The sequence below is a fragment of the Dioscorea cayenensis genome, chromosome 1 (genome assembly GCF_009730915.1).
Source record: "Dioscorea cayenensis subsp. rotundata cultivar TDr96_F1 chromosome 1, TDr96_F1_v2_PseudoChromosome.rev07_lg8_w22 25.fasta, whole genome shotgun sequence".
NCBI lineage: Eukaryota > Viridiplantae > Streptophyta > Magnoliopsida > Dioscoreales > Dioscoreaceae > Dioscorea > Dioscorea cayenensis.
Genome location: NC_052471.1, coordinates 11,604,041 through 11,615,324, shown reverse-complemented (window position 1 = coordinate 11,615,324; position 11,284 = coordinate 11,604,041). Strand labels below are relative to the sequence as shown.

Sequence of the window (11,284 nt, the reverse complement as noted above, 5' to 3'; positions counted from 1 at the left end):
TTCTGACCTCCTCAGCAAGACCAATGTCCTCTAGTGCATCCCAGTCGATAAAACATGATTGTCCAATCTTCAAGTGCTGGAGACGCTCAAACCACTGCTGATGAACGGGGTCAGGAAATTCGATTACTGGTAGTGGGGTCGGCTCCCTATCATGGCGAGAACGTTTTTGGGCTAACCTCTTGGTCCGTGGTGCCGTAATCTATGAAGAAAGCACTTAAAAATATCAGTTCAGCAAGAATACAGTAAAACTGGGCTCTACATGCGCAAGAACAGCGAGCCGGGGGCAAAACAGGGCCAACTGGACTTTTTCCAGCCCACACGGGCGTGTGGGAAAGCCACGCGCTAGCGCGGGCGCGCGACTCTCGGCCGTGGGCTCACGCGCCCGCGTGGCCCATCCACGTGGCCGCGTGGCCTTGCGGCCAGCCCACGTGGTCGTGTGGGCAAGCAGCGCGACCACGTGGGTGGCGGACTCCGGAGTTTTGGCCGGAGTTGGGCTCCTACCGTTCACACAAATCATTCTCATACATTGAACAAGTGTCTAGCATGATTCCCTATGAGAACTATCATCAAAATACCATGAAAACTCCATGAAAATGACCTTGAAAAACATGGAAAGGGGAAAAGAGAGTGAAGGCTTACCGGAGCTAATCGGAGAAGAAAACTTGGTGTAAACTCCTTCAAATTACCTCTAATCCTTCAAAGAGTTGAAAGGAATTGGTTTTAGAGATCAAAACTTTAGTTTTATAGGGGTGGAGGGTGGAAAATGAAAGGGTTTTTTGAAAATAGAAGATGATGAATAGTGCCCCTTCATATTCTTATAGGCACATGGGGGTGTGGATTTTCCACACCCCCTTATGAAAATTCCACGCGGCTAGTGTGGACTGCAAAATTTCTGCAGACAGTCTGTAGAGTGCCCGAAACTCCAAATTAATACCAATTTTTCAACATTGAACATCAAATTCACCCTAAACCATGTTATACACATAAACAACAATTCAAATCACCGAAAAAATTCCATGAAAACACCTGCGGTCAACAAAATTAATCAAGACACACACTCATGAATTTATTTTTGCAGAATTTAAATTTTGAGTCTAAAAACTAATTAAAAGCTTATGTTGCCTCCCAAGAAGCGCTTGTTTAATGTCATTTAGCTTGACGTACCTGTTTTTACCTCATGGTGGCTCATAAAGATGAAAAACCTCTTTCCTAGCAACCTCCACACATGATGGACAGAAATTCTTCATACTCAAGGAGAAATTTTTGACTATGTTACCGAATGAGGGAATGTCGCGCTCTTCCTTGTGTGAATGTCCCCAAGTGAGGTGGAATACTTTCGGTGGCGATGTCTCGACCTCTTGACTTGGCGAAAAATCTGTTTCAAAAATCCTCCTTGAGGTTGTTCATTAAGGACTTGTTTTTCACAATTGGTTGTGTCTTCCTTCTCAATGTCCGGCCATACCTCATATGGATCTGGATTGAGAAATTCTTGCAGGTACTCATCAGAAATCTCATCATTGACATCAAAAAAATAACAAGTATCATCAAAGTCAATAGAGTGCTTCATTTCTTCAGCGAGACGGTATGTGATCTTTTCTTCTCCAATGCGTAATGTCATCTCGCCTCCATCCATGTCAATGAGAGCCTTGGAGGTTCTCAAGAAGGGTCTTCCTAGAATTAATGGAACCTCCGCATCTTCATCGACATCTAACACAACAAAATCTACAGGAAAAATATACTTATCAACCTTTAACAAAACATCTTTCAATTATACCTCGAGGATGACGAACGGAGCGATCGGCCAGCTGTAAAGTCATGCGGGTTGGCCGTGGCTCTCCTAACCCCAATTTCTGAAACAAAGTGTACGGCATGACATTAATACTAGCTCCTGAATCGGCTAAAGCTTTTTCTTCCCCCAAACCTCCGATTGCACAAGGTATGATAAAGCATCCTGGATCTTTCATTTTGTTTGGCAGATTTTTCTGAAGCATTACCGAACAATTCCCTTCTAACACCACAGCCACACTTTCTTCCATCTTCCTCTTGTTAGTCAAGAGGTCCTTCAAGAACTTTGCATAACGAGGCATTTGAGATAACGCCTCTACAAAGGGAATGTTAATGTGTAACTGTTTGAATAGTTCTAGAAATTTCCTGTTTTACGCATCAACTTGGTCTTTCTTCAAACGCGCCGGATAAGGGATCCTTGGAGTATATGAAGGAAGTGACGCAGTTGGTCACTTCTCGTTATCTTGCACCTTATCATTTGGCGGTTCTTGAGGAATTCAGCAATCTTCCCAGTGGGGGTTTTAGCTTGAAGAATTTTAGAATTTTTCTCAGTAGTGAGATCTTCTTGGAGCTCTCGACCACTTCTCAAAGTGATCGCCTTCACTTGCTCCCTTGGGTTAGTCTCTGTGTTACTTGGTAGGTTCCCTAAAGGTCTCTCCGCCAATGACTTCACTATTTGTCCAACTTGATTCTCCAAATTATGTAAAGAAGCGGTATGATTGCGGAGTGTTGCCTCTATGTTTTGGAACCTTGTGTCGGTTGATTGAATAAACTTTGATAAAACGCTTTCTAATTCTGAAACTCTCTCTGGAATCGAAGGTGTTTGCTGAAATCCGTGTGAGGCAGTGGTCTTTTGCTGCCCTTGATTGCCCCACGAGAGATTTTGGTGATTTCTCCATCCCTTGGTTGTAGGTGTTGCTATACGGATTACCTTGTCCTCTTACAGAATTGCCCACAAAATCTACTTGTTCACTTGGGGCTAAAGTTGTAATCGAGATAGGGCAATCCGACGGCATATGTGAGCCCCCACAACCGTCACAACTTGTGATTGCGGCTACCCTTGATGAAGTCAAAGTGTCCAATTTCTTGCTCAGTGCTTCTACTTGGGCTACCAAGGATGTAACCGCGTCGATCTCATGGAGTCCGACCACTTTCTTCTTGTCTCTTACATTCCATTGGTATCTATTCAAACCCATTTCCTCAATTAATTGTCGGGCTTCTTCGGGAGTCTTGTTTCCCAATGTTCCTCCTGCGGCGGCATCAAGGAGTTGTTTGCTACTCGAGTTCAACCCATTGTAAAATGATTGAATAACCATCCACTCGGGGAACCCGTGTTGTGGACACTTCCGCAGGAGGTCCTTGAATCGTTCCCAAGTCTCAAATAAAGATTCAAGCTCCATTTGAACAAATGATGATATCTCATTGCGAAGTTTTGCTGATTTCCCCGGAGGAAAATACCTTGCAAGGAAAGCCTCGGCCATTTTGTTCCATGTTGTAATCGAGGCTCTTGGCAATGAATGAAGCCATTGTTTGGCTCTCCCCTTTAATGAGAATGGAAAAGCCCTCAAACGGATTGCATCATCCGAGACCCCATTGATCTTCAACATATCGCAAACTTCAAGGAAATTTTCAATATGATTGTTTGGGTCTTCATCCGATAACCATTAAATTGTGCAGACTGTTGAACCATTTGAATGAAACTCGGCTTTAACTCAAAATTCTGGGCTACTACCGGTGGACTCACAATGCTCGATTGTGTCCCACAAATTGTAGGCCTAGCAAAATATGAAAGTGTTCATAGTTTCCCCCCTTGTTCTACCATATTCTCAGATTCTTCAACCTCTATTTCAGCTGGAAAATTCTGTTCCTGCATAGGTTCCTTGCCCCTTCTACGAATTCTTCGCTCAATTTCAGGATCCTCTTCAACCAATGTCGAAGGGTTCCCTCGGGTCATAACCTGTAGCTGAAATCAATGAAAAGAAACAATAAGAACGGCGAAAGAGATAAGTATGATGTCGAAATAGAAAATGAAAATGTGAATGACTAAAGTGACCAAGTCCTAGCGTTCCTAATATCCCGTTCCCCGGCAACGGCGCCAAAAACTTGACAGCGTCCGAATATGCGTGTATGTACCGCAAGTGCACGGGTGTCGAAGTAATAATTACCCTGGTGAGTGGGTAGTCGAATCCACAGGGAACGGAAGTATTAGTATTAACCAATTCTTAGTTATCTAGTCGAAATCAATGGATATTATGAAATGAACTAATTGCAAGAGAATTAATAAGCAAGCAAACGAGCAAGAAAACAAATAAAGGAGATCTCAATCAATAAAGATGAGGTACCCGGGCAATGCTCCACCTAGGATCTAACATGAAGCTCATGATTTACTAAATGCTTCTATACCGAGTCTAATGAGTCGAGGTAATCCAACAACAACTGGCCCTTGCTTCCAAGCCACCGGAACCAGTCCCCTACAAGGTCCCGGCGGAGAAATTGCTCAATCTCAACAGCTCACACCCCATATGACCGCAATACGCTCTAGGGACACCTAAGAGTGAAACCGATTCCTAAGGATAGATCCAACCCTAATTCCCGGCGAAGGATCTCTAACCCCTACAAGGTCCTGGAGGAGAAATCTCTCAATCTCACGCCTCACACCAAATATGGTTGCATAGAGTTTAGGGAATACGGAGATAGGAAACACTTCATCGGAAGGGAGAGGGGACACTCCACTATCTCATGACTCACCCTCTCAACCCTCTTTAACCTTGACATTCTAACTCTAATGGAAACCTCTCTCACATCAAAGTAACAAATCATGCAAATCCAATCATCCTCAAGGATTAATTAAACAAGCAAGCAATGGGAATACAAGGTTAAAACTCAAATCAACTCAAATTAATAGAAAGATAAAGTAAATCATTACAAAAACATAAAACCTAGGGTTCACATGCCCAAATACCTACTAAGGTTTAGCCCTCCATGGAGCAAGTTACAAAACAATGATTATTACAATGAAAAGCAATGAAAACCATGAAGTAAAACCCCCTTAAATTCGTGACGATGGCCTTGATGGGTCGCCCAACGTCTTGATGAATCCTTCTCCGAAGCTAGGTCGCCGAAGGCTCCCTCTTTGCTATGACGGAGAGAAGATTGATCAAAGTTGGTGATGGACGCCCCCCAATATCGCCAAAGACCTCCTCCAAAACCCTAGCCGCCTTGCCTTCAAAGTGCTCGCGAAAACCCTCGCCAAAAGTCCCTCAAAAATAGGGCAAACGGCCTATTTAAAGCCCAAAATTGCGCCTGTCACGTGCCCTCACGCGCCCGTGTGGATTTTCCACGCGGCCACGTGGGCTGTAGGAATTTCCATGCGGGCACGTGGAATTTCCGCGCGGGTGCATGAACTCCCAACTAGTGAATTGACTTGAATCTTTTTGGAAGTTGGCACACATCTCCACGTTTATGAGCTCCTCTCGTGTCTTGGTCCTTGAATTGAACAAGAACTCCCAACATTGTGTCTTTATAGCCTATCTTTGCTTCTTTTTTACTCTTCAAGGCATTCATAACCTATATGCATAAAAGAACACCAAATACAAAATATGAGACATAAACCATGGTAAAAATGATCCTCAATGCATGTAAAACATATATAAAAATATGTCTACTCAAGCAGTTATCAATCATGCTCTTTTGTTTTCTTTAAGCATTGGAAGGGATGAGCATGATCTTGTTTCCATGCCGAGCATGAATATGCTTCCCCTGAATTTTTCAACATCTGAACTAAAAAGTGTTGCTTATTTTGTAAATCATTCTGAGAAACAAACAGTTGCCGAGTCCCTTACCAAGAGGCCCAGACGTAAGGAGCCCACTCCTGTACTGATCAAACACTGGTATTCCACACACAAGTGCACCATGAGTTGTATGCACATCTCTCTCATGATTGCTTTAGGGAATGGAGAGAGATTGATTGGGAGGTTTTCCGTGAGGTTGGCTTGGAGGAGGAGGTCAAATAGTTACTCAATATTGAGGCTTTGAGGCATCTTTTCATGATCACTGACAACACCTATGAGCAGTTGGCCCTCAAGTTGTTGCCGATGTTTAAGTTATCCCGCGGTATTATGGTGTTCTATAGTGCAGATACAATTCAGTTCTAGTTGTTTAGCATCCCCCATCGATGAGACTGATGGATTTCTCTATTTAACTTGGATTATATGGTACAGAGTTCACTCGAACTCCTATATATGATACTTTGTTGATATCCCGGCTAACTGGAGAATCTTAAGAGGGTGCTTGGAGAAGACTCAACATTAATGCTGCTAATAATCCATGGCGGTCTAAGGCTACTATGTTTCGTTCCCCAACTCTTAGATATTTGAATTTCCTCCTCAGCCACACAGTCATAGGCTGAGGAGACAGTACATGTGTCATCATCTTTTGAGACTTTGACTTTTAGCTATCTATGCTCAACAATTTTCAGATATATTTGCGGTATGAGGTAGCCGTTTCCATTACACATCAGGGGATAGATTGTTGGATCGAATCCTTCTTTATCGGTGCGTACATCACCAAACTGATATGAGGGATGGGTATTGTCGAGGAGACCGACCGTATGAGAGTTGTAGGAGGAGTTGGCCCATGTCCCTAGAGACTTTGAGGTCGATGGGGATGCTACTGAGTGCGCAATACTAGAGGGGTTGAGTACCAGGTATGGCACCCTAATGATATTCATTGCTGCTCCCCTAGCCTCACTTCCTGCTAGTGTTGCCCCTACATCCCCCCTACTGTTGCTACCTTTTAAAGATCCCCACCATCACCATGTGCCTCCTTGAGCCTTACTGATTTGGTTATTTATTCTGCATTAGTATTCAAGTGGCTTTAGAGGACCGTCAACAAGATCACTGAGCATTTGGGGATTCATCTGTCTCCTAAGCCATCTTCTCCTATTAGATCACCACACTAGGGAAGATGGAACCTACTGATAGGGCTCAGGATTCTGGTTTCTCTTCATCTGACGCCGCTTCTGATTCTTCTGAGGGTGTTCTATTCTGATCATCACGCAACTATATTTCTTTTTTTTTAGTATTTGGAATTGTAGTTTTTTTCTTATTTCATTAGACTTGGGTGAGTTCATTTAGTAAGGGTTGTCCCTACTAAATTAACATTTTGGTTTGTCTACTTGTATGAACTTTCTGTTGCAATTTCAGTTCTTGTTTTCTTTTATTGTTTTTGGACTATTAAACTTCACTTATGTGCCTCTCGTCTCATATTAGGATTATTTTTAATGGATTGGCTAGTGGAATTCACATTGAGACTGTCAATCTCTGTATTCAAGAAAGTCATATAAACTCCCCTCTTTATTTTGGTTCTCTATCTTTAGGTTTTATTGCATACATTTGTACATTGAGGATAATGGACTATTCAAGTGTGGGGGAGGATTCTTACATTACTTTTATAGATGATTGCATGACTTAGGATGATCTATGATTGTGTTGATAGAAACTATTAAGTTTAGGTGGGATTGTGTGTGTTAAGGTCCTTATTATGCGCCAAATTGTTTACTCACTCTTATTGTGAAAATCTGGATTAATTCACATCACCCAACTTGTGGAGCAACTTGTTTTGGGGTCAATTATTTTACAGAGACTTATGTGTTTACTTTGAAAGTTATTGCAAAAAAGAAATAGAAAGTCGTATTCCTTGTGGAATACCCTACTGGTTGCTTGTAATTATGGTGTATAAAGATGGTCTAAAGAGCTATCACCTTGAATGAGTGAAAGATACTCTTGAGTAGACAAATTTTGAGCATTACCAGTGTACATTTGATGACATATCATGAGAAAAAGCTACCTTGAAGGTGTATGAAGCTGCTACCCAGTCTGTTTAGTAAGAACTATAGTCTTTGTTCACTTTGTTGACCCAGTAGTATATGGGGCACTCAGGTTAGGGTTGCACACACTCATTAGGTTTTTGAAACAAGAGTGAGTTTCTTATTTGAGCATTCGTGATCTTGTCCCTAATTGCCTATGATCTCTCTAGACTTTGGAGTTTTCTATATTAATGATATTAGAGGTCATGCACTCATTCCTTTCTTTCTATTGAATTGACTGTAATTGCTTGAGAACAAGCAATTATTCAATTGTGGGGGAATTAGATGAATGGATTTCATATCATATTTTGCATACCTCCAATGCACTTTTTAGCTTGTCTTTTAGCAAGTTTTGTTTATGAATGATGCTATTCTGGGTATGTTTATATCTATTGCAGGCTTTTAGGGCTCAAAACACATAAACAATGAAATCAGGGATAAAATCTCCCCATAGTTTTCTCTGGATGGTAACTCCTCTGTTCTTTAGCAGAAGCATGGGAGAAGCATGGGGGTGCTATCTACCCATGATTATCTCTGGTGTGCTCAAGTTTAGCACTGGGAGAACACAGTTGGGGGAGCATGACAGTGTTCTCCCCATGATTTTTTCTGTACATTTAGCCCTTTTTGCTTAAAAGTTCCAGGATTAGCACAGTTTGGGCACAATTGTGCTCAGACCATGTTAGGTCTGAAAAGTTCTTTTTATCTTCCAGATTTATGGTTTTGAGTTATCTTTAGTTTAGGATACTTTTTCTCCAATGAGAGATCTCTCTAGAGGACGATGATCAGCCACCACCACATGAGCTAAGGAGATTAAAGGTGAGTTAGATACACCGGAGAAGTGGAGTTACCCATTTCATGCAGTTGTTGAAGTACAATTGAAGAGATATTATGAAAGGGGGAAGTCAAGGTGTCTTTCTTCCTTACATTTATCTTTTTCTCTCGTTTGTATGAATTTATGAGGGGCTAACTATTCTGTGGCGCCCCGGGATTGTTAACTATATTGTCTCTTATACTTTAACTACTTGAGTTTTAATGCCTATGGAGTTCTAGTGCATTCTTGTGTTAATTCATGTGTTGCATAAATTGGAGTGCTTGATTTATGTAGTTGCTTAGCAAAACTTGGAGTGTGTCAATTGCCATAGTTGTGACTACTTGGCATAGTTACGAAAACTAAGCATGCTTGAGACCCATAGTTACTTTAGAAAAACTTGGCGAATTTGAGAGCCGTAGATGCAACAAAGCTTTTGAGCACCCACAAGGATCTTAGAATGTACGTTGGTAGGCATTAGACTCAAGTCAGTATCTTGAGCACATACGAATCATCCCGGGGCATTGCTCTCTTGTTATCGACACTCAACCCTAGTCTACATAGTTCTTCTATACCTTTTATTCTTTAGTCTTATTTAGTAGTTAACTCCTTCATCACTCCATTTGGTTTGACTAGACATTAGAGGTTTAATTATTACTAGAAGTCAAGTCCCTGTGGTTTAATAACCCTACCCTCTCATGGGGTATCACTCCATTATTGGTATCGATCTGTGCACTTGTAAAGAGGTCATCACTAATTTCAGACCAATCACATCTTTTCTTTTGGTTTCTTTACCAATTCCAAAGTGTTGTTTTTTACAATCATTTTTATCTCTTCCTCCATTTCATTTCTCCATACTTCATATCTTGCGGCTTGCTCAAAGTATTACGGTTTTATAATACAAAAGTTACATGTGGCATAAATTTCACTTAGATTTCTAATTCAAACTGGTGTTGAGCTTAGAGTAGATGAACTTGACTAAGCATTTGTAGGAGATTGAAGTTGCTCTTCTTGCTCTTCCTTATTATTTCATCTTGAAAAATGGTGGCTCGTTCACTTCTTCTTGAATTGCAATGGCATATTTTGCACACCTTTCTCCTACCAATCCCACTTGCCATTTTCATCAACAATCACATCTCGACTTATTATCACCATTACACACTAAAGACCATATAGCCTTTTGATTTAGAGCTATAGCCCACAAAAACAAATTTCTAACCCTTTTCTTCAAGTTTATGTCTCATTTCTCTTAGGGCATGATCATAGCAAATGGATTAAAAAATCTTCAAATGATTCACCGAAGGCTTCCAACTTCTGGACCATGATTGAAATGGAGTCTTTGTAGGACATTGGTTTAACAAATAAACCGTGGTGTAGATTGCTTCGGCCCATAAACTTGAAGGAAGACTTTTTCTCTTGCATCATTGTTTTCTCATTTCTTCAATTGTCCTATTCTTTCAGTCGGTAACAGCATTTTGATCTTGTCTAAAACTCACCATCATTTGTCTTTCTATGCCAACATCTTCACAAAATTTGTCAAACTCATTAGAGTTATACTCGCCTTCTCTATCACTTCTCAACTTTTTACTAAGTTGACCACTTTGTCTTTCAACAATCTTGTGGAATTTCTCGAAGCTAGAGAATGCCTCATGATTTTTTTGCCTCATGAAGTAGGCCTAACACATTCTTGAGTAGTCATCAATAAAAGTGATAAAGTATCAATTACTGGCATGTGAAGGTGTCTTCATCGGACCACACACATCAGAATGAACAAGCTCCAATGGTGCATTGACCCTCCAATATTTCAACTTAGAAAATGAGTCACAATGTATTTTACCAAGTGCACATACTTCACAAACATCATGCTTTTCTTCAATAATTTGTAAGCCATGTACCATCTTTTTTTTCTCAATAATTTCAAGCTTTCAAAATTTACATGTCCCAAGCCATTTATGCCACAACCATGAAAAGCTTCAGTACATGCCTTCAAAGCAACATCTACTAAGGTCTTGAGAGTGAGTGGAAAGTTTCTTTTTTTCTCCATTCTCACATTGGCCATCAATTCTCTTTTCTTCTATATCTTGTCATAGATCTTGCATAATCAATCTTCAAAATGAACCACATGACTATGATGCATAATTTGCTTGACATTTAGTAGATTTTGTGCTAAATTTAGGGTATACAATACTTCATGAATCAACATTTGACCCTTGATTGAAGTAGTGGCAATAGTGTCATTTCCTTTTGATTTCACAACAGCCCCATTACCCATAGTGATTTGAGTAGTATTGGTTGTATCAAGCTTGCAAAAGATTGACTCATCTCCTATCATATGATTGCTACACCCACTATCAATATACCACACATTAATTTTTTCTCAACGGTCACTTGACATGCATAGAATGTGCTTACATCACCGCTCTTCTCTTTAATGTAATTGGCTTGCTCGTTTGATTTAAACCGGTAATCTTTTTGCATGTGGTCAAAATAAGTGGTAGAGGTTGAGTGCACACCTAGAGATAAGGTGTGTAGCATCAAACTTTCCGTATTTGGGTTAAACACTAATAAAGAAATTCAAAGATTGCCTTAATGCAATAATGGGGCATTTATCATTGTTGTATGAGATTAGGGTTTATTGCTTGAACCAAATAAATTACCTATTTGAGAAACCTCCACAGTCCAAGAACACTTAATCGATAACCAATATAGGAAATCTCCACAGTTCTAATCATACAAATCAAGTATGTATTTGTGGATTCGTATTAGCAAATACAAGCATGAACCAATATTGAAGATTCCCAAGAGCAACACAAGTTATGTAATCG

At 40.6% G+C, this 11,284-nt stretch overlaps 1 non-coding gene across 1 annotated transcript; it reads left to right on the top strand.

Moving 5' to 3' along the window:
• Nucleotides 1–3,111: 3,111 nt before the first annotated feature.
• LOC120267620 lies at nucleotides 3,112–3,218 on the top strand. The gene has a single exon (XR_005538506.1). It is a non-coding gene; the product is annotated as a small nucleolar RNA R71 (small nucleolar RNA).
• Nucleotides 3,219–11,284: the final 8,066 nt, after the last annotated feature.